Below are 21630 nucleotides of genomic sequence, written 5' to 3'. Positions count from 1 at the left end.
TGGAAATAAAGAAACTCATGTCTGAAATCAATCAATTAGAAACAAAGAAAACATTTCAAAAATCAATGAAATCAAGAGCTGGTTCTTTGTGAAAATCAACAAGATAGATAAACCCTTAACCAAACTAACTAAAAGGCAGAAAGAAACTAGCAAAATCAGAAATGAAAGGGAGGACATAACAACAGACACTGAGGAAATTCTAAGAATCGTTTTGTGGCCTACATGCCACAAACTTTGAAAATCTAAATAAAGTGGATTTTTTTTTATATATTCCATTTACTAAAGCTAAACCAAGATCAGGTAAATAGATTAAAGTGTCCTATGGCCTCCAAGAAAATGGAAGCAGTCATCAAAAGTCTCCCTGCCGTGATATGATAGTATACATGAGTGACCTCAAAATTTTGACAATGGAAATGCTATAGCTAATATACACTATCAGCGAAGTGGCTGGATACAAAATAAACTAAAAAAAATTCAGTACCCCACTTGTACACAAAAGTAAAATAGGCTGAGAAAGAATTAGTGAAACAACTTTCACAATAGCCATAAAGCACATAAGGTACCTTCGTTTAAATCTAACAAAGTAAGTCAAAGATTTGTATGAAACAAAACAAAACAAAACCTTCAATTCTCTGAAAAAAAATTGAAAAAGATATCAGAACATTGAAAGATCTCCAACACTTATGGATCAGCAGGATTAATTTAGGAAAAATGGCCATCTTAACGAAAGCAATCTACACATTCAATGTAATTCTCATCAAATTACCAGCACAATTCTTGATAGAATCAGACAGAAAATTTCTCAATTTCACATGGAATAACAGGAAATGCAGAATAGCTAAAACAATCCTCTATAATAAAAGATTTTATAAGTTATCACCATCCCTCATTACAAGCTGTACTACAGAGCAATAGTAATAAGAACTACGTGAAACTGGCATAGAAACAGACAGGTGGATCAATGGAATTAAATTGATACCCAGAAATAAACCCACACACCAAAGGATAATTGATTTTTGACAAAGAAGCCAAAACCATACAATGGAAAAAAGACAGTATCTTCAATAAATGGTCCCAGTCTAACTGGATGTTTACATACAGAAAAATGCAAATAGGTCCATATTTATCACCCTGCACAAAAATCAAGTCCAATACGATCAAAGACTTCAACATAAAACCAGAAACACTAATCCTGTTTGAAGAAAAATTTGGGAAGAGCCTTAAACTCATTGGGCCAGGAAAAAACTTCCTGGCCAACAGCACAAGGTCTAAAATCAGCAATCAATAAATGGAGCCTTATGAAACTGATAAGCTTCTGTAAAGCAAAGGATACTGAAATTAGAACAAAATGACAGCCTACAGAATTGGAAAGTATCTTCACTAACCCTATATCTGATAGAGAGATAATATCCAGAATATATAAATAATTTAAGAAGTTAAACACCAACAAACCAAGTAATCCAATTGAAAAGTGGGGTACAGAGCTAAACAGAGAATTCTCAATAGAGGAATATTGAATGACAGGAAAACACTAAGAGAAATGTTCAATGTCCTTAGTCATCAGGGAGATGGAAATCAAAACAACCCTGAGATTTCAGTTTACACCCATCAGAATGGCTAAGATCAAAGACTCAAGTGAGAACATATGCTGGAGAAGATGTGGAGAAAGGGGAACCAATGCTGTTGGGAATATAAACTTGTATAACCACCTTGTAAATCAATCTGGTGCTTTCTCAGAAAATTAGGAATAGTACTTCCTCAAGATCCAGCTATACCACTCCGAGGTATATATCCAAAAGATGTTCAAGTATACAACAAGGACATTTGTTCAACAACGTTCATAACAGCTTTATTTGTAATAGCCAGAACCTGGATACAACCCAGATGTCCCTCAATGGAGGAATGGATACAGAAATGGTGATACAGTCACAAAATGGATTACTACTCAGCAATTAAAAACAAGGAAATCATGTAATTTAGAGGGAAATGGTGGGAGCTCAAAAAGATTAACCTATGTGAGGTGTCAGAGAATCAGAAAGACACAGATGATATATACTCACTTATAAGTAGATTTTAGACGTATAATACGGGATAATCATTTTAAAATCTGTACACCTAAAGAAGCTAAGCAAGAAGGAGGACCCTGGGTAAGCTGAACAATCCTCATTCAGAAAGGCAAACTGGATGGGCATAGAAAGAGGGAGAAAACAAGGAACAGGACAGCAGCCTACTACAGAGGTCATCTGAAAGACGGGTGTCTTTCATCAGGGTGTCTGTCCAGTCCAGCGAGAGTTCAACGGGTTCCTAAGGAGGAGCAAAAAAATGGGGGCGACAAGAGACACAAACAATGAGAGCAAGTCTATAGTCTGAACTCCCTCTCGTTTATTTGAAAGATTTCACACAACTTTATAGGGAGAAGGCAGGAATGGAAAATGTGTCAGCAATATAGTTTACAAAACAACAGGGTGATTAATGATGATGAAATGATGCAGAACACCACAAGAATGTTTACTAAAAGAGATAACTACAAGAATGTCAGCTAAGATATCTCAAAATGTGTAGCCTGATACAGAGATATCTCATAGGTTCTGGAAACATAAATCTCCCACCTACGACCTTGTTGCAGCTGTCTGTAACTTTCCACTAGCTGGCCTTGGCTCCCAGCAGGTGTCAAAGTTGATGCTGAGACTCATAGCCCAACTTTGGTTAGAGTTCAGGACATTTTATTAAATAAGAGAGAGAGAGAAAGACCTTGAGGGGACAAGAGTTCCATAAGGAGAGCAAAAGAATAAAAAAAATCTGGGCAAAATGTCCTTTCTGAGACTGACACTCCAACCAAGGACCATGTATGGAGATAACCCAGAACCCCTGCTCTGATATAGCTCATGGTAGCTCAGTCTCCATGTGGGTCCCCTAGTGAGTGGAACAGAGGCTGTCTCTGACATGAACTCAGTGGCTGGCTCTTTAATCACCTCCCAATGAGGGATGAACAGCCTTATCAGACCACAGAGGAAGACCATGCAGCCAGTCCTGATGAGACCTGATATGCTAAGATAAGATGGAAGGGGAGGAGAACCACCAGTATCAGTGGACTGGGGGATGGGCATGGGAGGGTAGGATTGGGAGGGAATGAGAGAGAGGGCTAGAGCTGGGATACAAAGTGAATAAATTGTAATTAATAAAAATAATTTAATAAAAAAGAAATTAGAAGAAATGTTCAATGTATTTAGTCATCAGGGAGATGCAAATCAAAACAAAGCTGACATTTCATCTTACACCCATCAGTATGGCTAAGATCAAAAACTCAATGACAACATGGAGAGGGTGTGGAGAAAAGGGAACCTTTCTCCATTGCTGGTGGGAATGTTAACTTGTATAACCACGTTGGAAATCAATCTGGTGCTTTCTCAAAACAGTAGGAATAGTGCTTCTTCAAGATCCAGCTATACCACTCCTAGGCATCTATTCAATATATGCTCAACTATACAGCAAGGACATTTGCTCAACCATGTTCATAGCAGCTTTCTTCGTAATAGCCAGAAGCTGGAAACAACCTAGATGTCCCTCAATGTAGGAATGTATACAGAAATTGTGGTACATTTACATGATGGCATACTACTCAGAAATTAAACAAGGAAATCATGAAATTTGCAGGCAAATGGTGGGAACTAGAAAAGATCATCTTGAGTGAGTTAACCCAGAAATAGAAAATACACATGGTAAATACTCCCTTAAAAGTGGCTATTAGACATATAATATAGGATAAACATACTAAGATCTATACTCCTAAAGAAGATAAACAACAATGAAGGTCCTAGGGAAGATGCTCAATGCTCATTCAGAAAAAAAAAAAAAAAAACATTGGATTCAGAAGAAGACAGGATCCTACCATAGATGGCCTCTGAAAGACTCTACTGATCAACTTATAGAAGCAGAGACTGATACTCACAGCCAAACTTTGGGCAAAGTTCAGGGAATCTTATGAATGAGGAGGGTGGTATAGAAAGACCTGGAGGGGACAGCAGCTCCAAAAGGAGACCAACAGAGCTAAAAAAAAAAAAAAAAAAACCAACCAATCAAACAAACAAAAAAACCTGAGCCTTGGGGGCCCTCAAGAGAATGATACTCCAAACAAGGATAATGCATGGAGAGGATCTAAAACCCCTGCTCAGATGCAGTACAGAGACTCATTCTCAATGTGGGTGCCCTACTAAGGGAAGCAGGACCTTTCTCTGGCATGAACTCTGTGACAGGCTCTCTGATCACCTCCCCCTGTGGGTTGCAGCCTTGCCAGGCCACAGATTAAGACAATGAAACCAGTCCTGATGAGACCTGATAGGCTAGGGCCAATTACTTGTTAAGGAGGCCCTCCCCTATCAGTGGACTAGGGGAGGTTCATATGGGGAGAAGCAGGAGGGATGGTGGGATTGGGAGGAAATGAGGGAGGGGGCCACAACTTGGATATAATTTGAATAAATTTTAATAAATGATGATAATAATAATAAATATATATTTTTGACAATAGCTCTATTGGGTGTGGAGTTGGTCAAAATATTTTTCTATTCCATAGGCTGTCTTTTTGTTCAATTGATAGACTCTGCTTTACAAAAGCCCTTCAGTTTCATGAGGTCTCATTTATGAATTATTGGTCTTCTATGCCTGCTCTATCTGTGTTCTGATCAGAAAGGTATTTTGCATAGTAAAGCATTCCAGGCTACTCATCACTTTCTCTTCTATGAGGGTCAGTGTGTCTGATCTTATGTTGAGGTCTTCAAACCACTTGGACTTGAGTTTTGTGCAGGGTGATAAATGTGGACCTGTTTGCATTCTTCTCCATGCAGACATCATGTTTGGGCAGCTTCAGTTGTTGTAGATACTTTCTTTTATTTCCACTGTTTATTTCTGACTCTTTATTAAAACTCAAGTGTCCACACGTGTATGAAGTTATATGTTGGTCTTCAGTTTGAATATGAATATGTCTTCAGTTTGAATATGAACCAGTGAATATGTCTGGTTTTATTCACATACGATGCAGTTTTTATTACTATAGCTCTGTAGTACAACTTAAAATCAGAAATGGTGATACCTCTATCAGTTTTTTTTGTTATTCATGATATAGAGCTTCAATGAACACAGTTGTGCAAATGTCCTTGTTGTGTGGTAGAGCGTCTTCTGTGCGTGTATGCCCAGGAGTGGTAAACCTGTGTGTTGAGGTAGCAGTAGTTCTACTTTTCTGACAAACCGCAAGATTGATTTCCAAAGTGGTTGAACATGTTTGTGCTCTCAGAAGCAATGGAGGAGTGTTCTCCTTTATCCACAAACTCACCAGCATGTGCTGTCACTTGAGTTTTTGATCTTAGTCATTCTGAGAGATGTAAGACTAAATCTCAGAGTCATTTTGATTTTCATTTCCTGGATGACCTAGGACATTACCATTCAGTATTCCTGTGCTGAAAATTTCCTGTTTAGTTTGGTACCCCATTTTTAATTGGATTATTGGGTTTGTTGGAGTTCATTTATTGAGTTCTTTATGTATTTTGGATCTTAGGCCTCTGTCAGACACAGGGTTGGTGAAGATCTTTTTCCATTCTGTGTGATGCCATTTTGCTCTATTGACCATGTCTTTTGCCTTACAGAAGCTTTTTAGTTTCATGAGGTCCCATTTATTATTATTATTTTTTATCTTAGGGCCTGAGCTGCTGGTGTTCTGTTCAGGAAGTTTTCTACTGATACATATTTTCTCTTCTAATAGATGTGTTGTGTCAAGTTTTATGTTGAGGTATTTGATCCACTTGAACTTGTGTTTTGTTCAGGGTGACAAATATGGATGCATTTGCATTTTTCTTCATATGGACATCCAATACACCAGAACCATTTGTTGAAGATTCTGGCTTTTTTCTGTTGTATGGTTTTGGCTTCTTTGTCAAATATCAAGTGTCAGTAGGTGAAGGATTTATTTTTGGGAGCTTGATTCCATTCCATTGATTGACAAGTTTATTTCTATGCCATTACCATGCAGTTTTTATTACTATTGTTCGATAGTACAGCTGGAAGTAAGGAATGGAGATACCTCCAGAAGTTTTTGTATTGTATAGGATTGTTTTAGCTATTATGGGTTTTTGTTTTGTTTTGTTTTTCTGAATGATTTTGAGAATTGTTGTTTTAAGGTCTATAAAGAATTGTGTTGATATTTTCTCTAGATTGCTTTTGGTAAGATGGTCATTTATACTATATTAATTCTAGTGATCCATAAGCATTGGAGATCTTTCCATCTTCTGATATCTTTTTCTTTATCTTTCTTTTTATAGAGACTTGAAGTTCTTGTCATACAGGTTTTTCATGTGCTTGATTAGATATACACCAAAATACTTTATATTATTTGTGGCTATTGTGAATTGTGTGGTTTCCCTAATTTTTTCTCAGCCCATTTGTGGTTTGTGTATAAGAAGGCTACTGATTTTTTTTAATTAATTTTATATCCAGTCACTTTGCTAAAACTGTTTATCAGCTGTAGGAGTTATCTGGAGAAATTTGGGGGGTTGCTTATGTACACTATCATATTATCTACAAATAGGGGTACTTTGTCTTTTTTCTTTCCAATTTGTATTCCCTTGATCTCATTTAGTAGTCTTATTGCTCTGGCTAGAATTTCAAGAACTATATTGAGAAGATGGAGAGAGTGGACAACCTTACCTTGTCTCTGAATTTAGTGAAATGCTTTGAGTTTCTTGCTATTTAATTTGATGTTGGCTATTGGCTTGTTTTATATTGCTTTTACTATGTTTAGGTATTGGCCTTGTATCCTAGATCTCTCCAAGACTTTTATCTTGAAAGGATGTTAGATTTTTGTCAAAGGCCTTTTCAGCACCTAATGAGATGATCATGTTTTGTTTTGTTTTTCTTTCAGTTTGTTTATATGTTGGATTAGGTTGATGGATTTTTGTAAATAGAACTACACTTGCAGGCCTGGGATGAAGCTTACTTGATCATGGTGGATGATAATTTTTATATGTTCTTGGATTTGGTTTGCAAGTAGTTTATTGAGTATTTTTGCAATAATGTTCATAAGGGAATTTAGTCTGAAATTCTATATTTGGGTCTTTGTGTGGTTTAGGTATCAATGTGACTGTGGCCTCAGAGAATGATTTTTGGCAATTTTTTTTTCTGTCTATTTTCCTGTTTGTTTGAGGAGTATTGGGATTAGATTTTCTTTGAATGTCTAGTATGATTCTGCACTAATTTTTGGTTGTTGTTGTTTTGGTTTGATGGGAGAATTTTAATGACTCCTTCTATATCTTTAGGTGTGATAGGAATATTTAACTTATTTACTTGATCTTGATTTAACTTTACTAATTAGAGTTGATCATGAAAACTGTCCATTTCATTTATATTATCCAATTTGGTGGAGTTCAGGATTTTGTATAATCCTTTGGATTTCCTTAGTGTCCATTGTTATATCCCCCTTTTCATTTCTGATATTGTTCATTTGGCTGCTATCTATCTGACTTTTAGTTAGTTTGGCTCAGGTCATGTTTATGATGTTGATTTTATCAAAGAACTAGCTCTTGGTTTTGTTAACCCTTTGTTCCTAATTTATTGATTTCATCCCTGAGTTTGATTATTCCCTGCATTCTACAACTTTTTTGTGTGTTTGTTTCCCTTTTTTTTTATTTTTGAAAGAGCTTTCAGGTAAGCTGTTAAATTGTTAGTATGAGCTTTCTCCAGTTCCTTTATAAAGTGCCCCGACCCGCGGGACCTAGTTATTCGTAGGGGCGAAGGGGGTCGCAGCCTGTAAAAGATGAGTGGGAGAAAGGAAGGACTCAAGCAAATGTGAACTTGTCAAGAGTCAAATTTTATTGAACCGAAGTAGGCTTTTAAGGCCAACCTTAGATAGGGGTGGGGCGAGGGAGGAGCGCAGTGCAGAATCCTTTTTACTCAGAGAGGGGTAGGTTGGAAAGTCCTACTTTAGAGCCGCTCAACTCAGGAAGGGGCAGGGTGGAAGTTACAGAATCTTCTTGGCCCGGGGCCTGGAACACTTTGCAGTTATTATAGGAAGTCAAGGCACAGTTAGCACATCTCTGTAACTGTCAAGCAACCAGGTGCAGCAGGGTGGGGGGAGTGAGAAAAGGTCGGAAGTTTCTCGGGGCTTGTCTCCAACAATAAAGGCATTTAATGATATGTATTTTCCTCTTAGCATTGCTTTCATTGTGTCCCATAACTTTGGGTATATTGTGCTTTCATTTTCATTAATTCTAGAGAGACTTTAATTTCTTTACTTCTTCCCTAATCCAGTGATCATTGAGTAGAGAGTTGTTCAGTTTCCATGAATTTGTAGGTTTTCTCATTTCTTTTGTTGTTGAAATCTAGATTTAACCCATGATGGTCTGATAACATACAAGGGATTATGTCTATCTTCTTGTATCTGTTGGGGCTTATTTTGTGACCAAGTATATGGCCTATTTTGGGGAAGGTACAAAGAAGAATGTATGTTCTTGTGTGTTTGGGTGCAATGTTCTGAAGATATGTTAGGTCCATTCAATTCAAGACATCTATAAGTTTCATTATTTCTCTGTTTAGTTTCTGGCTCGATTATCTGTCCATTAATTAGAGTGGGGTATTGAAGTCTCCCATTATTAACAGGTAGTTTAGATTTTAGTAGTGTTTGTTTTATGAATGTGGGAGCCTTTGCATTTGGGCCATAGATATTCAGAACTGAGATGCCATTTTGGTGGATTTTTTTCACTGATGAGTATGAAATATCCTTCCCTATGTCTTTTGGTTAATTTTGGTAAATTCTATTTTATTAGATAATAAAATGGCTGCTCCACCTTGTTTCTTGGGGTCCTTTTATCGGAAATATTTCCAGCCCTTTACTTTTAGGTAATATCTATCTTTATTTTGGAAGTGTTTGTCTTGTATGCAGCAGATTAAAGGTTTATGTTTTCTCATCTGTTCTGTTAGCCTGTGCCTTTTTATTGGGGGATTGAGTCAATTGATGTTGAGTGATGTTAATGAACAGAGATTGTTAATTCCTGTTGTTTTGATGTTGTTGGTGTCTATGTGTGTGTAGATTACCTGTTTTCTGTGTTTTCTTGGGTGTAGTTAATTTCATTATATTGGAGTTTTCCTTCTAGTATCTTCTATAGGGCTGGATTGTGGATATATATTGTTGAAATTTGTTTGTTTGTTTTTTTCTTGGAATATCTTACTTTCTCCATCTACAGTGAGTAAAAGTTTTTCTGGGTATAGTAATTGAGGCTGACGTCTGTTGTCTCTTAGTGTCTGTAAGATATCTCCTGAGACCCTTAATTCTTTTAGACTCTCTGTTGAGAAGTCAGGTATAATTCTGAAAGGTCTGTCTCCATATGTGACCTGACCTTTCATCTTGCAGGTTTTAATATTCTTTCTTTGTTCTGTACATTTAGTGTTTTGATTATTATGTGGCAGGAGGATTTTCTTTTCTCATTCAGTCTATTTGGTGCTCTTTAAGCTTCTTGTATGTTTATAAGTGTCTCTTTCACTAGGTTGGGGAAGTTTTCTTCTAGGATTTTATTGAAAATATTTTCTGGGCCTTGGAACTTAGAGTATTCTCTTCCTTTTATTCCTATTATTCTTAAGGTTGGCCTTTTTATAGTGTGCCAGATTTCTTGGATATTTTTAGATTTAATATTTTCTTTGACTGATGTATTGATATCCTCAGTTGTATCTTCAGGAATTTTCAGGTCTCAAATAGTTTTATTCATTTCCTACTCTCATTTGACTATTTCTTCCTACATTTCTTAAAAAAATTATTCAATTTCTTCACCTATTTGATTGTATTTTCATGTATATCTTTAAAGTTTTTTTTCATGTTTCAAGGCTTCTATCATTTTAGTAACATCAGTTTTAACATTGTTTTCTTGCTGTTTAGGTGTATTAGGGTACCCAGGGTTTGTTGAACTAAGATGGCTCTGTTCTGGTGGTGCTATGTGAATCTGTGCTTTGTTGCTTATGCTCTGAAGTTGATAACTAACATTTTTTTCTTGGTATTAGCAAACCTTGTAGTACCTGATGGTAGTTGGCTTTTTAGATTATACATATAGCTGATTGGTCTCGGATGTTAGCAGTCCTCTGGATTTTATGGGTAGTAGTAGGCCTCTGGGGATACAGGGAGAAATTGTTAATCTCTAATGGTTAATGGTCTCTGGTCTTGCAAGTAGAGAAGGGGATAAGGAAAAGGGGCATGCTGGATGCTGTTGATCTATGATGGCTCCTGGTTTCTGCTACTTCCTAATGGTTGCTGCTGTTTCCTGATGGCTACAGTTCCTGATGGTTGCTGGTCTCTAAGATACAGGTGGAGATGTGGTGAAGGAAATGGAGTAAACCCCAAAGAAGAATCTTGGAGCCTGATTGGGATTTGGACACTGATGGTCCAGAATTGATAGCACCTCTGTGGCTGGACTCTAGCATACTAGGAGTTGAGGGAGGGTTCTAATCTGCTGTTCCCAGTTAGTTTCAGAGCTCCAAGAATAGAGGTAGAGATGTGGCTGAGAGATAGAGTGTGCCCCAAAGAAGGACCTTGGAGCAAACAGGGGGGATGGGAAGCTGATGATTGGACATATAGTGCCTCTGCACCTGGACTCTAACAGAATATGGGGCAGGGTACCCACCCGTGTTTCCCAGGTGGCTGCTAGTCACTGAGAATAGAGATATGGCCTAGAAAATGCACCTTGCCTTGAAGATGGACCATGGAACTATCCAGAGGGATTGGGGCCTGATGGCCGGAGGTGCAGAGCACCCCTGCAGCTGGGTTTCAGCAGGCCAGGAGTTGGGAGAGGGTTCTAATCTGCAGTTCCTAGGTGGCTACCAATCAGAATGGAGGTAGAGATAGGGCCCAGGAAATGAAGTGTGAGCTGAATACATGTTTTTTTAATTATTTATATTTTTATTAATTACAGTTTATTCACTTTGTATCCCCCCTGTACTTCCCTCCCTCTTCCCCTCCCAATCTCACTATCCCTCTTTCCCATGCATGTCACTCCCCAGTCCACTGAAACGGGAGGTCCTCCTCCCCTTTCCTCTGATCCTAGTCTATCAGGTTTGATCAGGAGTGGCTGCTTTGTCTTCTTCTGTGGCCTGGTAAGACTGCTCCCCCCTCAGGGGGAGGTGATCAAAGAGCAGGCCAATCAGATTATGTCAGAGGCAGTCCCTCTTCCCATTACTATGTAACCCACTTGAACACTGAGCTGCCATGAGCTACATCTGTGCAGGGGTTCTAGGTTATCCCCATGAATAATCCTTAGCTGGAGTATCAGTTTCAGAAAAGACCCCTTTGCCCAAACTTTTTGGTTCTCTTGTTCTTCTTGTGGAGCTCCTGTCCTCTCCAGGTCTTCTTATTTCCTAATTATTTCATAAGATTCTCTGCACTCTGCCCAAAGTTTGGCTATGATTCTCGGCATCTGCCTCGATACCCTGCAGGGTAGAGCCTTTCAGAGTCCTTCAATAGTAAGATCCTGCCCTGTTCTCTCTTTTCACCCTCCTCCAATGTCCATCTTATTAGCCTTTCTGAATGGGGATTGAGTATCTTAGCCAGAGTTGTCCTTCTTGATTAGCTTCCGTAGGTGTACAGATTTTAGTATGTTTATTGCATATTATAATTCTAATATCAACGTTTGAGTAAGTATATACCCTGTGTGTCTTTCTTGTTCTGGGATACCTCACTCAGGATGATCTTTTTCAGTTCCCACCATTTAATTGCAAATTTCATGATTTCCTTTTTTTTAATTTTTTATTTAACTTTTATTAATTACACTTTATTCATTTTGTATTCTCCCATAAGCCCCTCCCTCCTCTCCTCCCGATCCCACCCTCCCTCCCCTTTCTGCATGCATGCCCCTTCCCAAGTCCACTGATAGGGGAGGTCCTCCTCTCCTTCTTTCTGATCTTACTCTATCAGTTCTCATCAGAAGTGGCTGCATATTCCATTCTGTAGATGTACCACAATTTCTGTATCCATTCCTCAACTGACGAGCATCTGGGCTGTTTCCAGCTTCTGGCTATTACAAATAAAAATGCTACAAATATGGTTGAGCAGATGTCCTTTTTGTATACTTGAGTATCTTTTGGATATATGCCTAGGAGTATTATAGCTGGTTCTTGAGGAAGCACTATTGTTTGATTTAGCTATAGACTGATTACCAAAGTAATTGTATAAGTTTACATTCCCACCAGCAGTGGAGGAGGATTCCCCTTTCTCCACATCCTCTCCAGCATGTGTTGTCACTTGAGTTATTCATCTTAGCCATTCTGGTAGATGTAAAGTGAAATCAGGGTTATTTTGATTTGTATCTCCCTGATGACTAAAGAAGTTGAACATTTCTTTAAGTGTTTCTCTGCCATTCGATAATCCTCTATTAAAAATTCTCTGTTTAGCTGTGTGCCACATTTTTTAATGGGATTACTTGATTTGTTGCTGTTTGCCTTCGTGAGTTCTTTATATAAACTGGTATTAGCCCTCTGTCAGATATAGGATTGGTGAAAAAGTTTTCCCAATCTATATGCAGTGGTTTTGATCTGATGACAGTGTCTTTTGTTTTACAGAAGCTTTTTAGTTTCATGAGGTCCCATTTATTGATTGTTGCACTTAGAGCCTGTGTTGTAGTTGTTCTCTTCAGGAACTTGTCTACTGTGCCAATAAGTTCAAGGCTCATCCCGTTTTTCTTCTAACAGGTTTGCTGTGTCTGGTTTTATATTGAGGTCTTTGATCCACTTCGACTTTAGTTTTGTGCAGGGTGAAAAGTATGGATCTATTTTCATTTTTCTACATGTAGACATGCAATTAAACAAGCACCATTTGTTGAAGATGCAATCTTTTTTCTATCATATGGTTTGGAATCTATGTCAAAAATCAAGTGTCCATAAGTGTGTGGGTTTATTTTTGGGTCTTCTATCTGATTCCATTCATCCACGAGGCTGTTTCTATGCCAGTACCATGCAGTTTTTATTACTGTTGCTCTATAGTACAGCTTGAGATCAGGGATAGAGATGCCTCCAGAAGATCTTTTATTGTAGAGAATTGTCTTAGCAATTCTGTGTTTCTTGTTATTCCATATGAAGTTGAGAATTTTTCTTCCAAGGTCTGTAAAGAATTGTGTTGGAAATTTGATGGGAATTGCAATGAATCTGTAGATTGCTTTTGGTAAGTTGGCAATTTTTACTATGCTAATTGTGCCAAGCCATGAGCATGGGAGATCTTTCCATCTTCTGATGTCTTCTTTTAATTCTTTCTTCAGAAACTTGATTTTTTTTTTCCACATAAGTCTTTGACTTGCTTAGTTAGGGTCACACCAAGGTACTTCATGTCCTTTGTGGCTTTCATAAAGGGTGTTGTTTCCTTAATGTTGTTCTCAGCCCTTCTTTCTTTTGTTTACAGAAGTGCTACTGATTATTTTGAGTTAATTTTGTATCCAGCTTTGTTGGTGAAGGTGTTCATCAGCAGTAGGAGTTCCCTGGTAGAATTTTTGGGGTCAGTCAGTTATACTATCATAGCGTATGCAAATAGTGATAATTTGACTTCTTCCTTTCCAATTTGTATCCTCTTGTTCTCCTTTAATTGTTTTATTGCTCTAGCAAGGACGTCCAGAACTATGTTGAAGAGGTATGGAGAGAATGGGCAGCCTTGCCTTGTCCCTGAATTCAGTGGGATTGCTTTAATTTTCTCTCCATTTAGTTTGATATCCGCTATATGCTTGCTGGATATTGCCTTTGCTATGTTTAGGTATGTGCCTTGTATCCCTGATCTCTCCAATATTTTAAACATGAAGAGATGCTGGATTTTATCAAATGCTTTTTCAGCGTCTAAGGAGATTACCATCTGTTTGTTTGTTTTTTGTTGTCGTTCTTTCAGTTTGTTAATATGGTGGATCACATTGATGGATTTCCATATATTGAACCACCCCTGTATACCTGGGATGAAAACAACTTGGTCATAGTGGATGATATCTTTGATGTGTTCTTGGATTTGGTTTGCAAGTATTTTGTTGAGTATGTTTGCATCAATTGCATCAATGTTCATAAGGGAGATTGGACTGAAATTCTCTTTCTTTGTTGAGTCTTTGTGAGGTGTAGATACCAAGATGACTGTGGCTTCATAGAATGAGTTTGGTAGTGTTCCTCTGTTTTTATTTTGTGGAATAGTTTGAAGAGAACTAGAGTTAGATCTTCTTTAAAGGTCTGGTAGAATTCTGTGCTGAAAACCATCTGGCCCTGGGCTTTTTTTTTTTTTTTTTTTTTTTTTTTGGATGGGATACTTTGAAGACTGCTTCTATTTCCTTAGGGGATATAGGACTATTAAATTGATTTAGCTTGTCTTGATTCAGATTTGGTAGGTGGAATCAATCAAGGAAATTGTTCATTTTATTTAGATTTTCAAATTTTGTGGCATATAGACTTTTGAAGTAAGTCCTAATGATTATTTGGATTTCCTCACTGTCTGTTGTTATGCCCCCCTTTTCAGTTCTGATTTTGTTAATTTGGATAGTATGTGTAGGCTTCTTGCTATTTCTGTTGTTGTTGAGGTCCAGCTTTAGTCCATGGTGATCAGATAGGATACAAGGGATTATTTCAATATTCTTGTATCTGTTAAGGCTTGCTTGATGACCAACAAAATGGTCTATTTTGCAGAAGGTTCCTTGAGGTCCTGAGAAGAAGGAAAATTCTTTAGTGTTTGGGTGTAAGGTTCTGTAGATGTCTGTTAGGTCCATTTGATTCATGACCTCTGTTAGAGATATTGTTTCTTTGTTTAAGTTCTGTTTTGTTGACCTGTCCTTTGGTGAGAGTGGGGTGTTGAACTCTCCCACTATTAATGTGTGGGGATCTATGTGTGGTTAAATTTTATTAATGTTTCTTTTACAAATGTGGGTGCCTTTATATTTGGGGCATAGATATTCAGGATTTTGATGTCTTCTGGGTGGAATTTTCCCTTGATGAGTAAGAAGTGTCCTTCCCCATCTCTTTTCAATAATTTTGGTTGAAAGTCTATTTTATCAGATGTTAGAATGGCTACTCCTGCTTGCTTCTTGGGTCCATTTGCTTGGAAAACTGTCTTCCAGCCCTTTTCCCTCAGGTAATGTCTATTTTAGTGACTTAGGTGTGTTTCTTGTTTATGCATCCATTCTGTTAGTCTGTGTCTTTTAGAGGAAAATTGAGTCCATTGATTTTGAGAGAAATTAATGACCAGTGGCTGTTAGATCCTTTGATTTTGATGTTGGCTATGGTAGTATGTTTGTGTGCTTGGCTACTTTTTGTTTTGCTACAGTGAAATTATTTCCTGTGTTTACCTGACTGTAGTTAGTTTTCATGTTTGGATTTTTCCTTCTAGTATATTCTGCAACACTGGATTTGTGTGTGGTTATGGTTGAAATTAGTTTTTGTCGCTCAATATCTTTATTTCTGAATGATCATGGCTGCATCACACTGTTGTGAGACTCTAATCTTGCGTATATACCACAGGCAAACCAAGGAGACCAACACCAGAAGGCCTGCTAACCCTCCCTTGCCCGCCCATTCCTGCAGATGATTCATGGCTGCAGCAATCCATGTTGATAATCCTGTGGCTAGTCCTGCGTCCACTCTGGTAGAATTTACTGTGACAATGGCCACTCTCAGCTGCTCCATCGTAGTATCGAATTCTCCAGTCCAATTACCTAAAATATAGCTCAACAATTGTTTAGACAGATTTGCAGCACAGGAAAAATTCTCATGTTGTATGCTAGTGACACAAAGTCCAGTATACTTTCATTGACAGCCAGGTTGAGCGATTTGCCATAGGGTATCAATTTGCTCCTGCAAGAGGTCAATTCTCTGATTGAACACCATCAAGCTTCCTTTTAGTTGAGCATTAATTCCTTTATGTACAACTAAGGCATGAGCTACATGCCCCAGGTCCCGCCTCTGAGAAAAAGGTATCAGACGGGTCTGATGCTCTTTGGGTGGATGACACCTAAATGAACATCGGTACAAAGTCCCAATTTATTTCTAATATCAGAGATCAGACCTCTACTCTTGCCTGATGCGTCTAAAACAAAAAGGGGGAACTGTAGAGAGCTGCGGAATGCTATGCCTTAAAGATGGAGCTGGTTTCTGCCTTCCACCTTCCCGATGGTGAGTGCTCTCTGTCACGAACAACTCCACATTTGCCTAAGGCCGAGGATCTGGCTTGCTTCCATGTATATGGACCTATCTGCATTGCCCACGTGGCACGCCTGGGTTGGCTACCCAGAGGCTATTTAAGCTGTGGGCTGGCTTTCTCCAGGGTCCGAGGATTGTTCAAGGTTCCTGAATAAACTGCATTGAAAAAAAAATATCTTCATTTCTACGTCTATGAGGACTGAGAATTTTGCTGGATATAGTAGACTATGCTGACATGTGTGTTCTCTTAGGGTCTGCATGATACCTGTCCAGAAACTTCTGGCTTTCATAGTCACTTTTCAGATGTCAGGTATGATTCTGATGGGTTTGCCATTATATTTTACTTACCCTTTTTTCCTTGTAGCTTTTAGTGTTTTTCTTTGTTCTATATACTTATTGTTTTGATTATTATGTGGCAGGAGGATTTTCTTTTCTGGTATAATTTATTACGTGTTCTGTAGGCCTTTTGTATTCCTATAGACCTCTCCTTTAAGTTGGGGAAATTTTCTTTGATGATTTTCATAAAAATATTGTCTGGGCCTTGGAGGAGGTAATCTTCTTTTTCCTGTATTCCTATTATTTTTTATTTTTTTGTCTCTTCATGTTGTCATTGATTTTTTGGACAGTCTGTGTCAAGAATGTTTTTAGATTTAACATATGCTTTGATGGATACATTGATTTCTTCCATTTTATCTTCCACACCTGATAATCTTTCTTCCATCTCTTGCAGTCTATTGGTTATGCTTACCTTTGTAGATGCTCTTTTCTTCTGTTAGTTCTTTCTCTCCACAATTTCCTACATTTGTGTTTTCTTAAATATTTCCAATTCTATCTTCAGATAAAGAGCCGTTTTTTTTTTTTTATTTCCTTCACCTGTCTGACTGTATTTTCCAGTTTTTCCTTCAGCTGTTTGTTTGAACAATCCTCTATTTCTTTTATTTCTTTTAGTGATTTAAGTATTTCCTCTCTAAAGCCACAAACTGTTTGGCTGCAACTTCCTTTATTTCTTTATGGATGGCCATAATCTGTTTGTCTTTATCTTCCTCTATTTCTTTTTGGATGGCCATGATCTGTTTGACTTTATCTTCCTCTAGTTCTTTACATTTTTTATTTTTTTTCCTTTATTATCCTCTTCATAAGCATAGATGTAATGTCAGCATCTTGAATTTCATTTATACTGGAGTGTCCAGGGCTGCTTGCTCCTGGATAACTGGGTTCTTGAGATGCCCTATTGTTCTGTCTTTTCTTGGTTGAGCTTTTAAGCTGACCTTTACCAATTGACTTATCATAGGCGTTGGTTATTAGCTTCTGGTGTTTCCTGGAATTCTATGGTGGGGAGAATCCTTTGGGCAGGAAAATGATTTTTCCTGAAGGAGGCCTCCTCAGTTTTTTTGGGTATGGTCCCTGAATGGCTGCTGTTTTTCAGGAATTGCCACAGCTCACCTCAGGTGTACAGACCTGAGTGGTAATTGTAGTCTTTGTTAGTAAAGGGGTCTCTCCTCTCATGCAGAGGAGTACTGGAAACAACAGCTCTACTTCTGGGTTTCTTGCTGTAAATTTAGTGAACTGCTGTTGTACTCTGGGTACCCCATGGTTTGGTCAGTTTTGTTAGGGATAACTGATTGTTCCTTGAAGCAGTATCTGGGCGTTGATCTTGGAGATCCCAGGCTTCTCTAGGTCTGAGGTTTGAGCTCTGTGCACCAGTACCCAAGTGGTAATCAGTGGCAGGTGAGCACCTCTCTCATGCATGTAGCAGGAATATAGCGCCTGGAGCCTGTGGATAACTAGAAACTTTTCAGTAGCTAGGTGTCCTGATATAGGGCCAGATGTTTCCCCCATTGTGTGTTTTTTTCCCAACAGGAAGACTCAGTCTTTGTTGTTTGGCGTGGCGCATAGAGCATGCAGACGCTGGCAGGTGGTGGCTCCAAGCTGGTGACTGAGTAGGAACCTGAGACCTTTTTCCTGAGAACTTATCCATGTGTGGTTGTTGTGGTGGTGGCTGGGACGTCCGCTGAGTACTCTCTGCTGGGACCTGATGTTTCCCTCGCGTGGGGTTTTCTTCCGACAGGGCAGCCAAGTCTCTTTTGCCCTGGGGCTCACAGTTCTGTTGGTGAGGAAGAGTTGGGCGCTCAGCAGGTCTCTGGGCTGGTGGCTAAATCCCTGCTCAGAGCTGACTGCTCTGCGCCCCCCAGTCGGTGGGGACCTTTTCCAGGGATAGACTGGGTGACCTGAAGTCAGTCCTGCTTGCTTGCTTCTTTCACTGTGGGGTTTTCTCGAGACTGTAACCCCCAGTCTCTGGTGCCCTGGGGTACACAGTGCTGTCTGTAATGGAGAGTTGGGTACTCAACAGATCTCTGGGCTGGTGGCTCTGCATCTGCCAGTCTTTGGGATCTTTTTCAGGGATAGGCTGGGGGACCTGAGGTCAGTCCTGTGTGCTTCCTTCCCTGTGGGGTTTTCTCGAGACTGGTACTCCTAGTCTCTGGTGTTTTTAGCTTGGGAAGGTGATCAGGACACGCAGGCGTGTGGCTCTGGTCTGGGGACCAAGTGCCTTCTTGACCCGTGACCTCTTCTGGGTTCTGGCTTGGTGACGTGAGAGTGAACCTGAGTGATTCCCACACTGTGGAGTTTCCTCTCACCTGGAAAACACAATTGCTGTTGTTTTACGGTCCAGAATTCAGTCTCTTGGTAGCTGTACTGACATTGCTGTCCTGCTCCTCAGACAGTGTCTTCCCAGCGCTGCCATCTTGCATTTCCAACTGCCTTTAAGGAAAATTGGACATTATTCTCATGGATTTATTCTAGTTGATATTTTGGACATGGAGAAATCCTTAGGTCTGGTTCATTTCTCCATGTCATTCGAAGACCTCTCCTCCAGTTTCTGCTTTCGAAAGTTTTTTGTTTGTTTGTTTGTTTGTTTTTAGTTTGTTTATATTGTTAGATTAAATTGATGGATTTTTGTACCTTGATCATCCCTACATCTCTGGGATGATCCTAAAACAGATATCTATTTGCTGCGTTCTTGGATTTGATTTGCAAATACTTTTTGAATATTTTTTATATCTGTTCATAAAAATTGGTCTACAATTTTCTTTCTTAGTAAGGTCTTTATGTTCTCTGAGTATCAGTGTAACGGTGGTTTCACTGATACTGTGGTTTCACTGATAAAGTGAATGAGGCTATGTTTTCTCTGTTTCTGTGTTTTGGAATAATTTAAGCTGTTCTGGTATAATCTGTTCTTTGAAGGTCTGGTAAAATTCTGTACTAAAATCATCCGTGCGAAGGATTTTTTCTTTTTTCTTTTTATTGGGATACTTTCAATGACTTTTTTTTTTCAGTAGGAGCTATAAGTCTGTTTAGATTGCTTACCTGATCTTGTTTAACTTTAGTAAGTAGAACTTATCAAGAAAATTATTCATATCTTTTTGATTTTCAAATTTGGTTGGTTGTATGTTCTAATGAATCTTTGCATTTCCTTGGGGTTTCTTACGTTGAAAATATAGATATTTGTGCTCTCTACAGCAGCACATATACTAAAATTGGAATGATGCAGAGAAGATTAGTATGGCTTCTGCAAAATAATGATACACAAATTCATGAAGCATTCCATATTTTTACCGATTTCTCGTATGAACACTGATATAAAAATGCTCAATAAACTGTCTGTAGATCAAATTGAAGAACACATAAAAAATGTCATTTACCCAGACATACAGGGGTGATTCAATATACAGAAATCCGTCAATGTAATCCACCATAAAAAGAAATAGAAAGAAACACACAGACACACACACATACACACACACACACACAATCATCTGCTTAGATGGCAAAAAAAAAGAAAAAAGAAAAAAGAAAAACACAAACCAAACCAAACCAAAACAAACATTTGACAAAATCCAACACCCATTCATGTTTAAAGTCTTGGCGAGATCAGGAATACAATGCACATACCAAAACATAGTAAACACAATATACAGCAAGCCTATGATCAATAACAAATTAAATGGAAAGAAACTTAAATCAATTCCACTGAAATAAAGGGATAAGACAAGGTTGCTTACTGTCTCCCTATCGTTTCAATATATTACTTGAAATCCTAGCTAGAGCAATAAGAAAACTAAAGAAGATCAAAGGTATACAAATCAGAAAGAATTTAAAGTATCGCTATTTGCAGATTGCCACACTAACTCCAGAGTCATCTGTGTGAGCATGAAAATGTGTTGTGTAAGCATAAAATTATGCTGATAGACATGAGATAAGTTTCCTATGTGAATTGGCTCCCTGGAAGTCAGTGGCAAAAATGTTCCTTCTGGCCATCTAAGCCAAAGAGATGTACTCTGAAAAACCTGTTTTCTCAGATGCAAGATTGGATTAATGAGCTTTTTGCTGTTTGCTTGGAACAGCACAATTAACTACTCAAGGAAACACATTTCTGATATATTATTAAAAGCTTTAGCAAGAATAGAGTAAGAGAGAAATAAAATCTTAGAAAAAGTAACGAGTCAGTTTCAGTATCAGAAATTGCTTGTAGAAAATCCAAACACTGTAGGTAATAAAAGAGTAAGAGCTTTACACGGGTGTTTATGGTGAGGCAGAAAGAAGATAGGCAAACATAGGAGGTCAGAAAAGTTTTAAAATATACTATGAGTTTTACGGACAGGCTAGCTCAAGCATCTTATCTCTAAGGAAGATTGTAAACCCTTAGCAAGACAAACATCAGGTAAGCATCAGGAATTCCTCCTGATGCTTATCTCTAGGGAGAATTGTAAATGTTTAGCTGACTTAGTTCAGAGGACTATTAACAGCCCCTAGCTAATAACAATAAACTACGTAAATAAACCACAAGTTTAACAGCCCCTGGCCTTCCACTCACTAATTAGTAGCAATAAACTGCATAAAAACCACAAGTTTAAAATTTTATGCCCTATGTTTACTCTGATTAAAAGCTTTTAGGCCAAGATTTTTTGTAGACACTGCCTTTTACCAGATCACCTTTCAGTTAAAATGTAAACTTTGTAAATGTTCCGGGAAATATGTCAACTTCAGGTGCTTCTATATGTATTCACTATAAAAGTGTTGGCTTGACTTCAGTAAAGCACAGCAGATTCAAAACACTATTTGGTGTGGTCTCTGACTGTCAGTCAATTCGCCTACCTGTGTCTAACCTGATATCCGAACCTCTGATTCCCCGCAGTTGGGGGACCTGGCTGGGCCAGTCCATGGCAGCAGATGGTATGATATTGTACATAAGTGATCCCAAAATTCCACTAGAGATGTGGCAGGATATAAAATTAATTTTAAAAAGTCAGTTGCACTCCTCCACATAACTGACAAATAAGCTGGGAAAGAAAAAGGGAAACCACACCATTCACAATAGCTACAAATAATATAAAGTATGTAGATATAACTATAACCAAGCAAGTTAAAGACCTGTATGGCAAGAACTTCAAGTATTTGAAAAAA

The 21630-nt window shown here is 38.3% G+C and overlaps 1 non-coding gene across 1 annotated transcript; it reads left to right on the top strand.

Moving 5' to 3' along the window:
• Window positions 1–19673: 19673 nt before the first annotated feature.
• Window positions 19674–19780, top strand: LOC132651554 (U6 spliceosomal RNA). The gene has a single exon (XR_009589163.1). It is a non-coding gene; the product is annotated as a U6 spliceosomal RNA (small nuclear RNA).
• The last annotated feature ends 1850 nt before the right edge of the window (window positions 19781–21630 follow it).

Source organism: Meriones unguiculatus (genome assembly GCF_030254825.1).
Source record: "Meriones unguiculatus strain TT.TT164.6M chromosome X unlocalized genomic scaffold, Bangor_MerUng_6.1 ChrX_unordered_Scaffold_31, whole genome shotgun sequence".
Taxonomy (NCBI): Eukaryota; Metazoa; Chordata; class Mammalia; order Rodentia; family Muridae; genus Meriones; species Meriones unguiculatus.
Note: the sequence above shows the minus strand (reverse complement) of the source record. Positions and strands in the feature narration are given on the sequence as shown.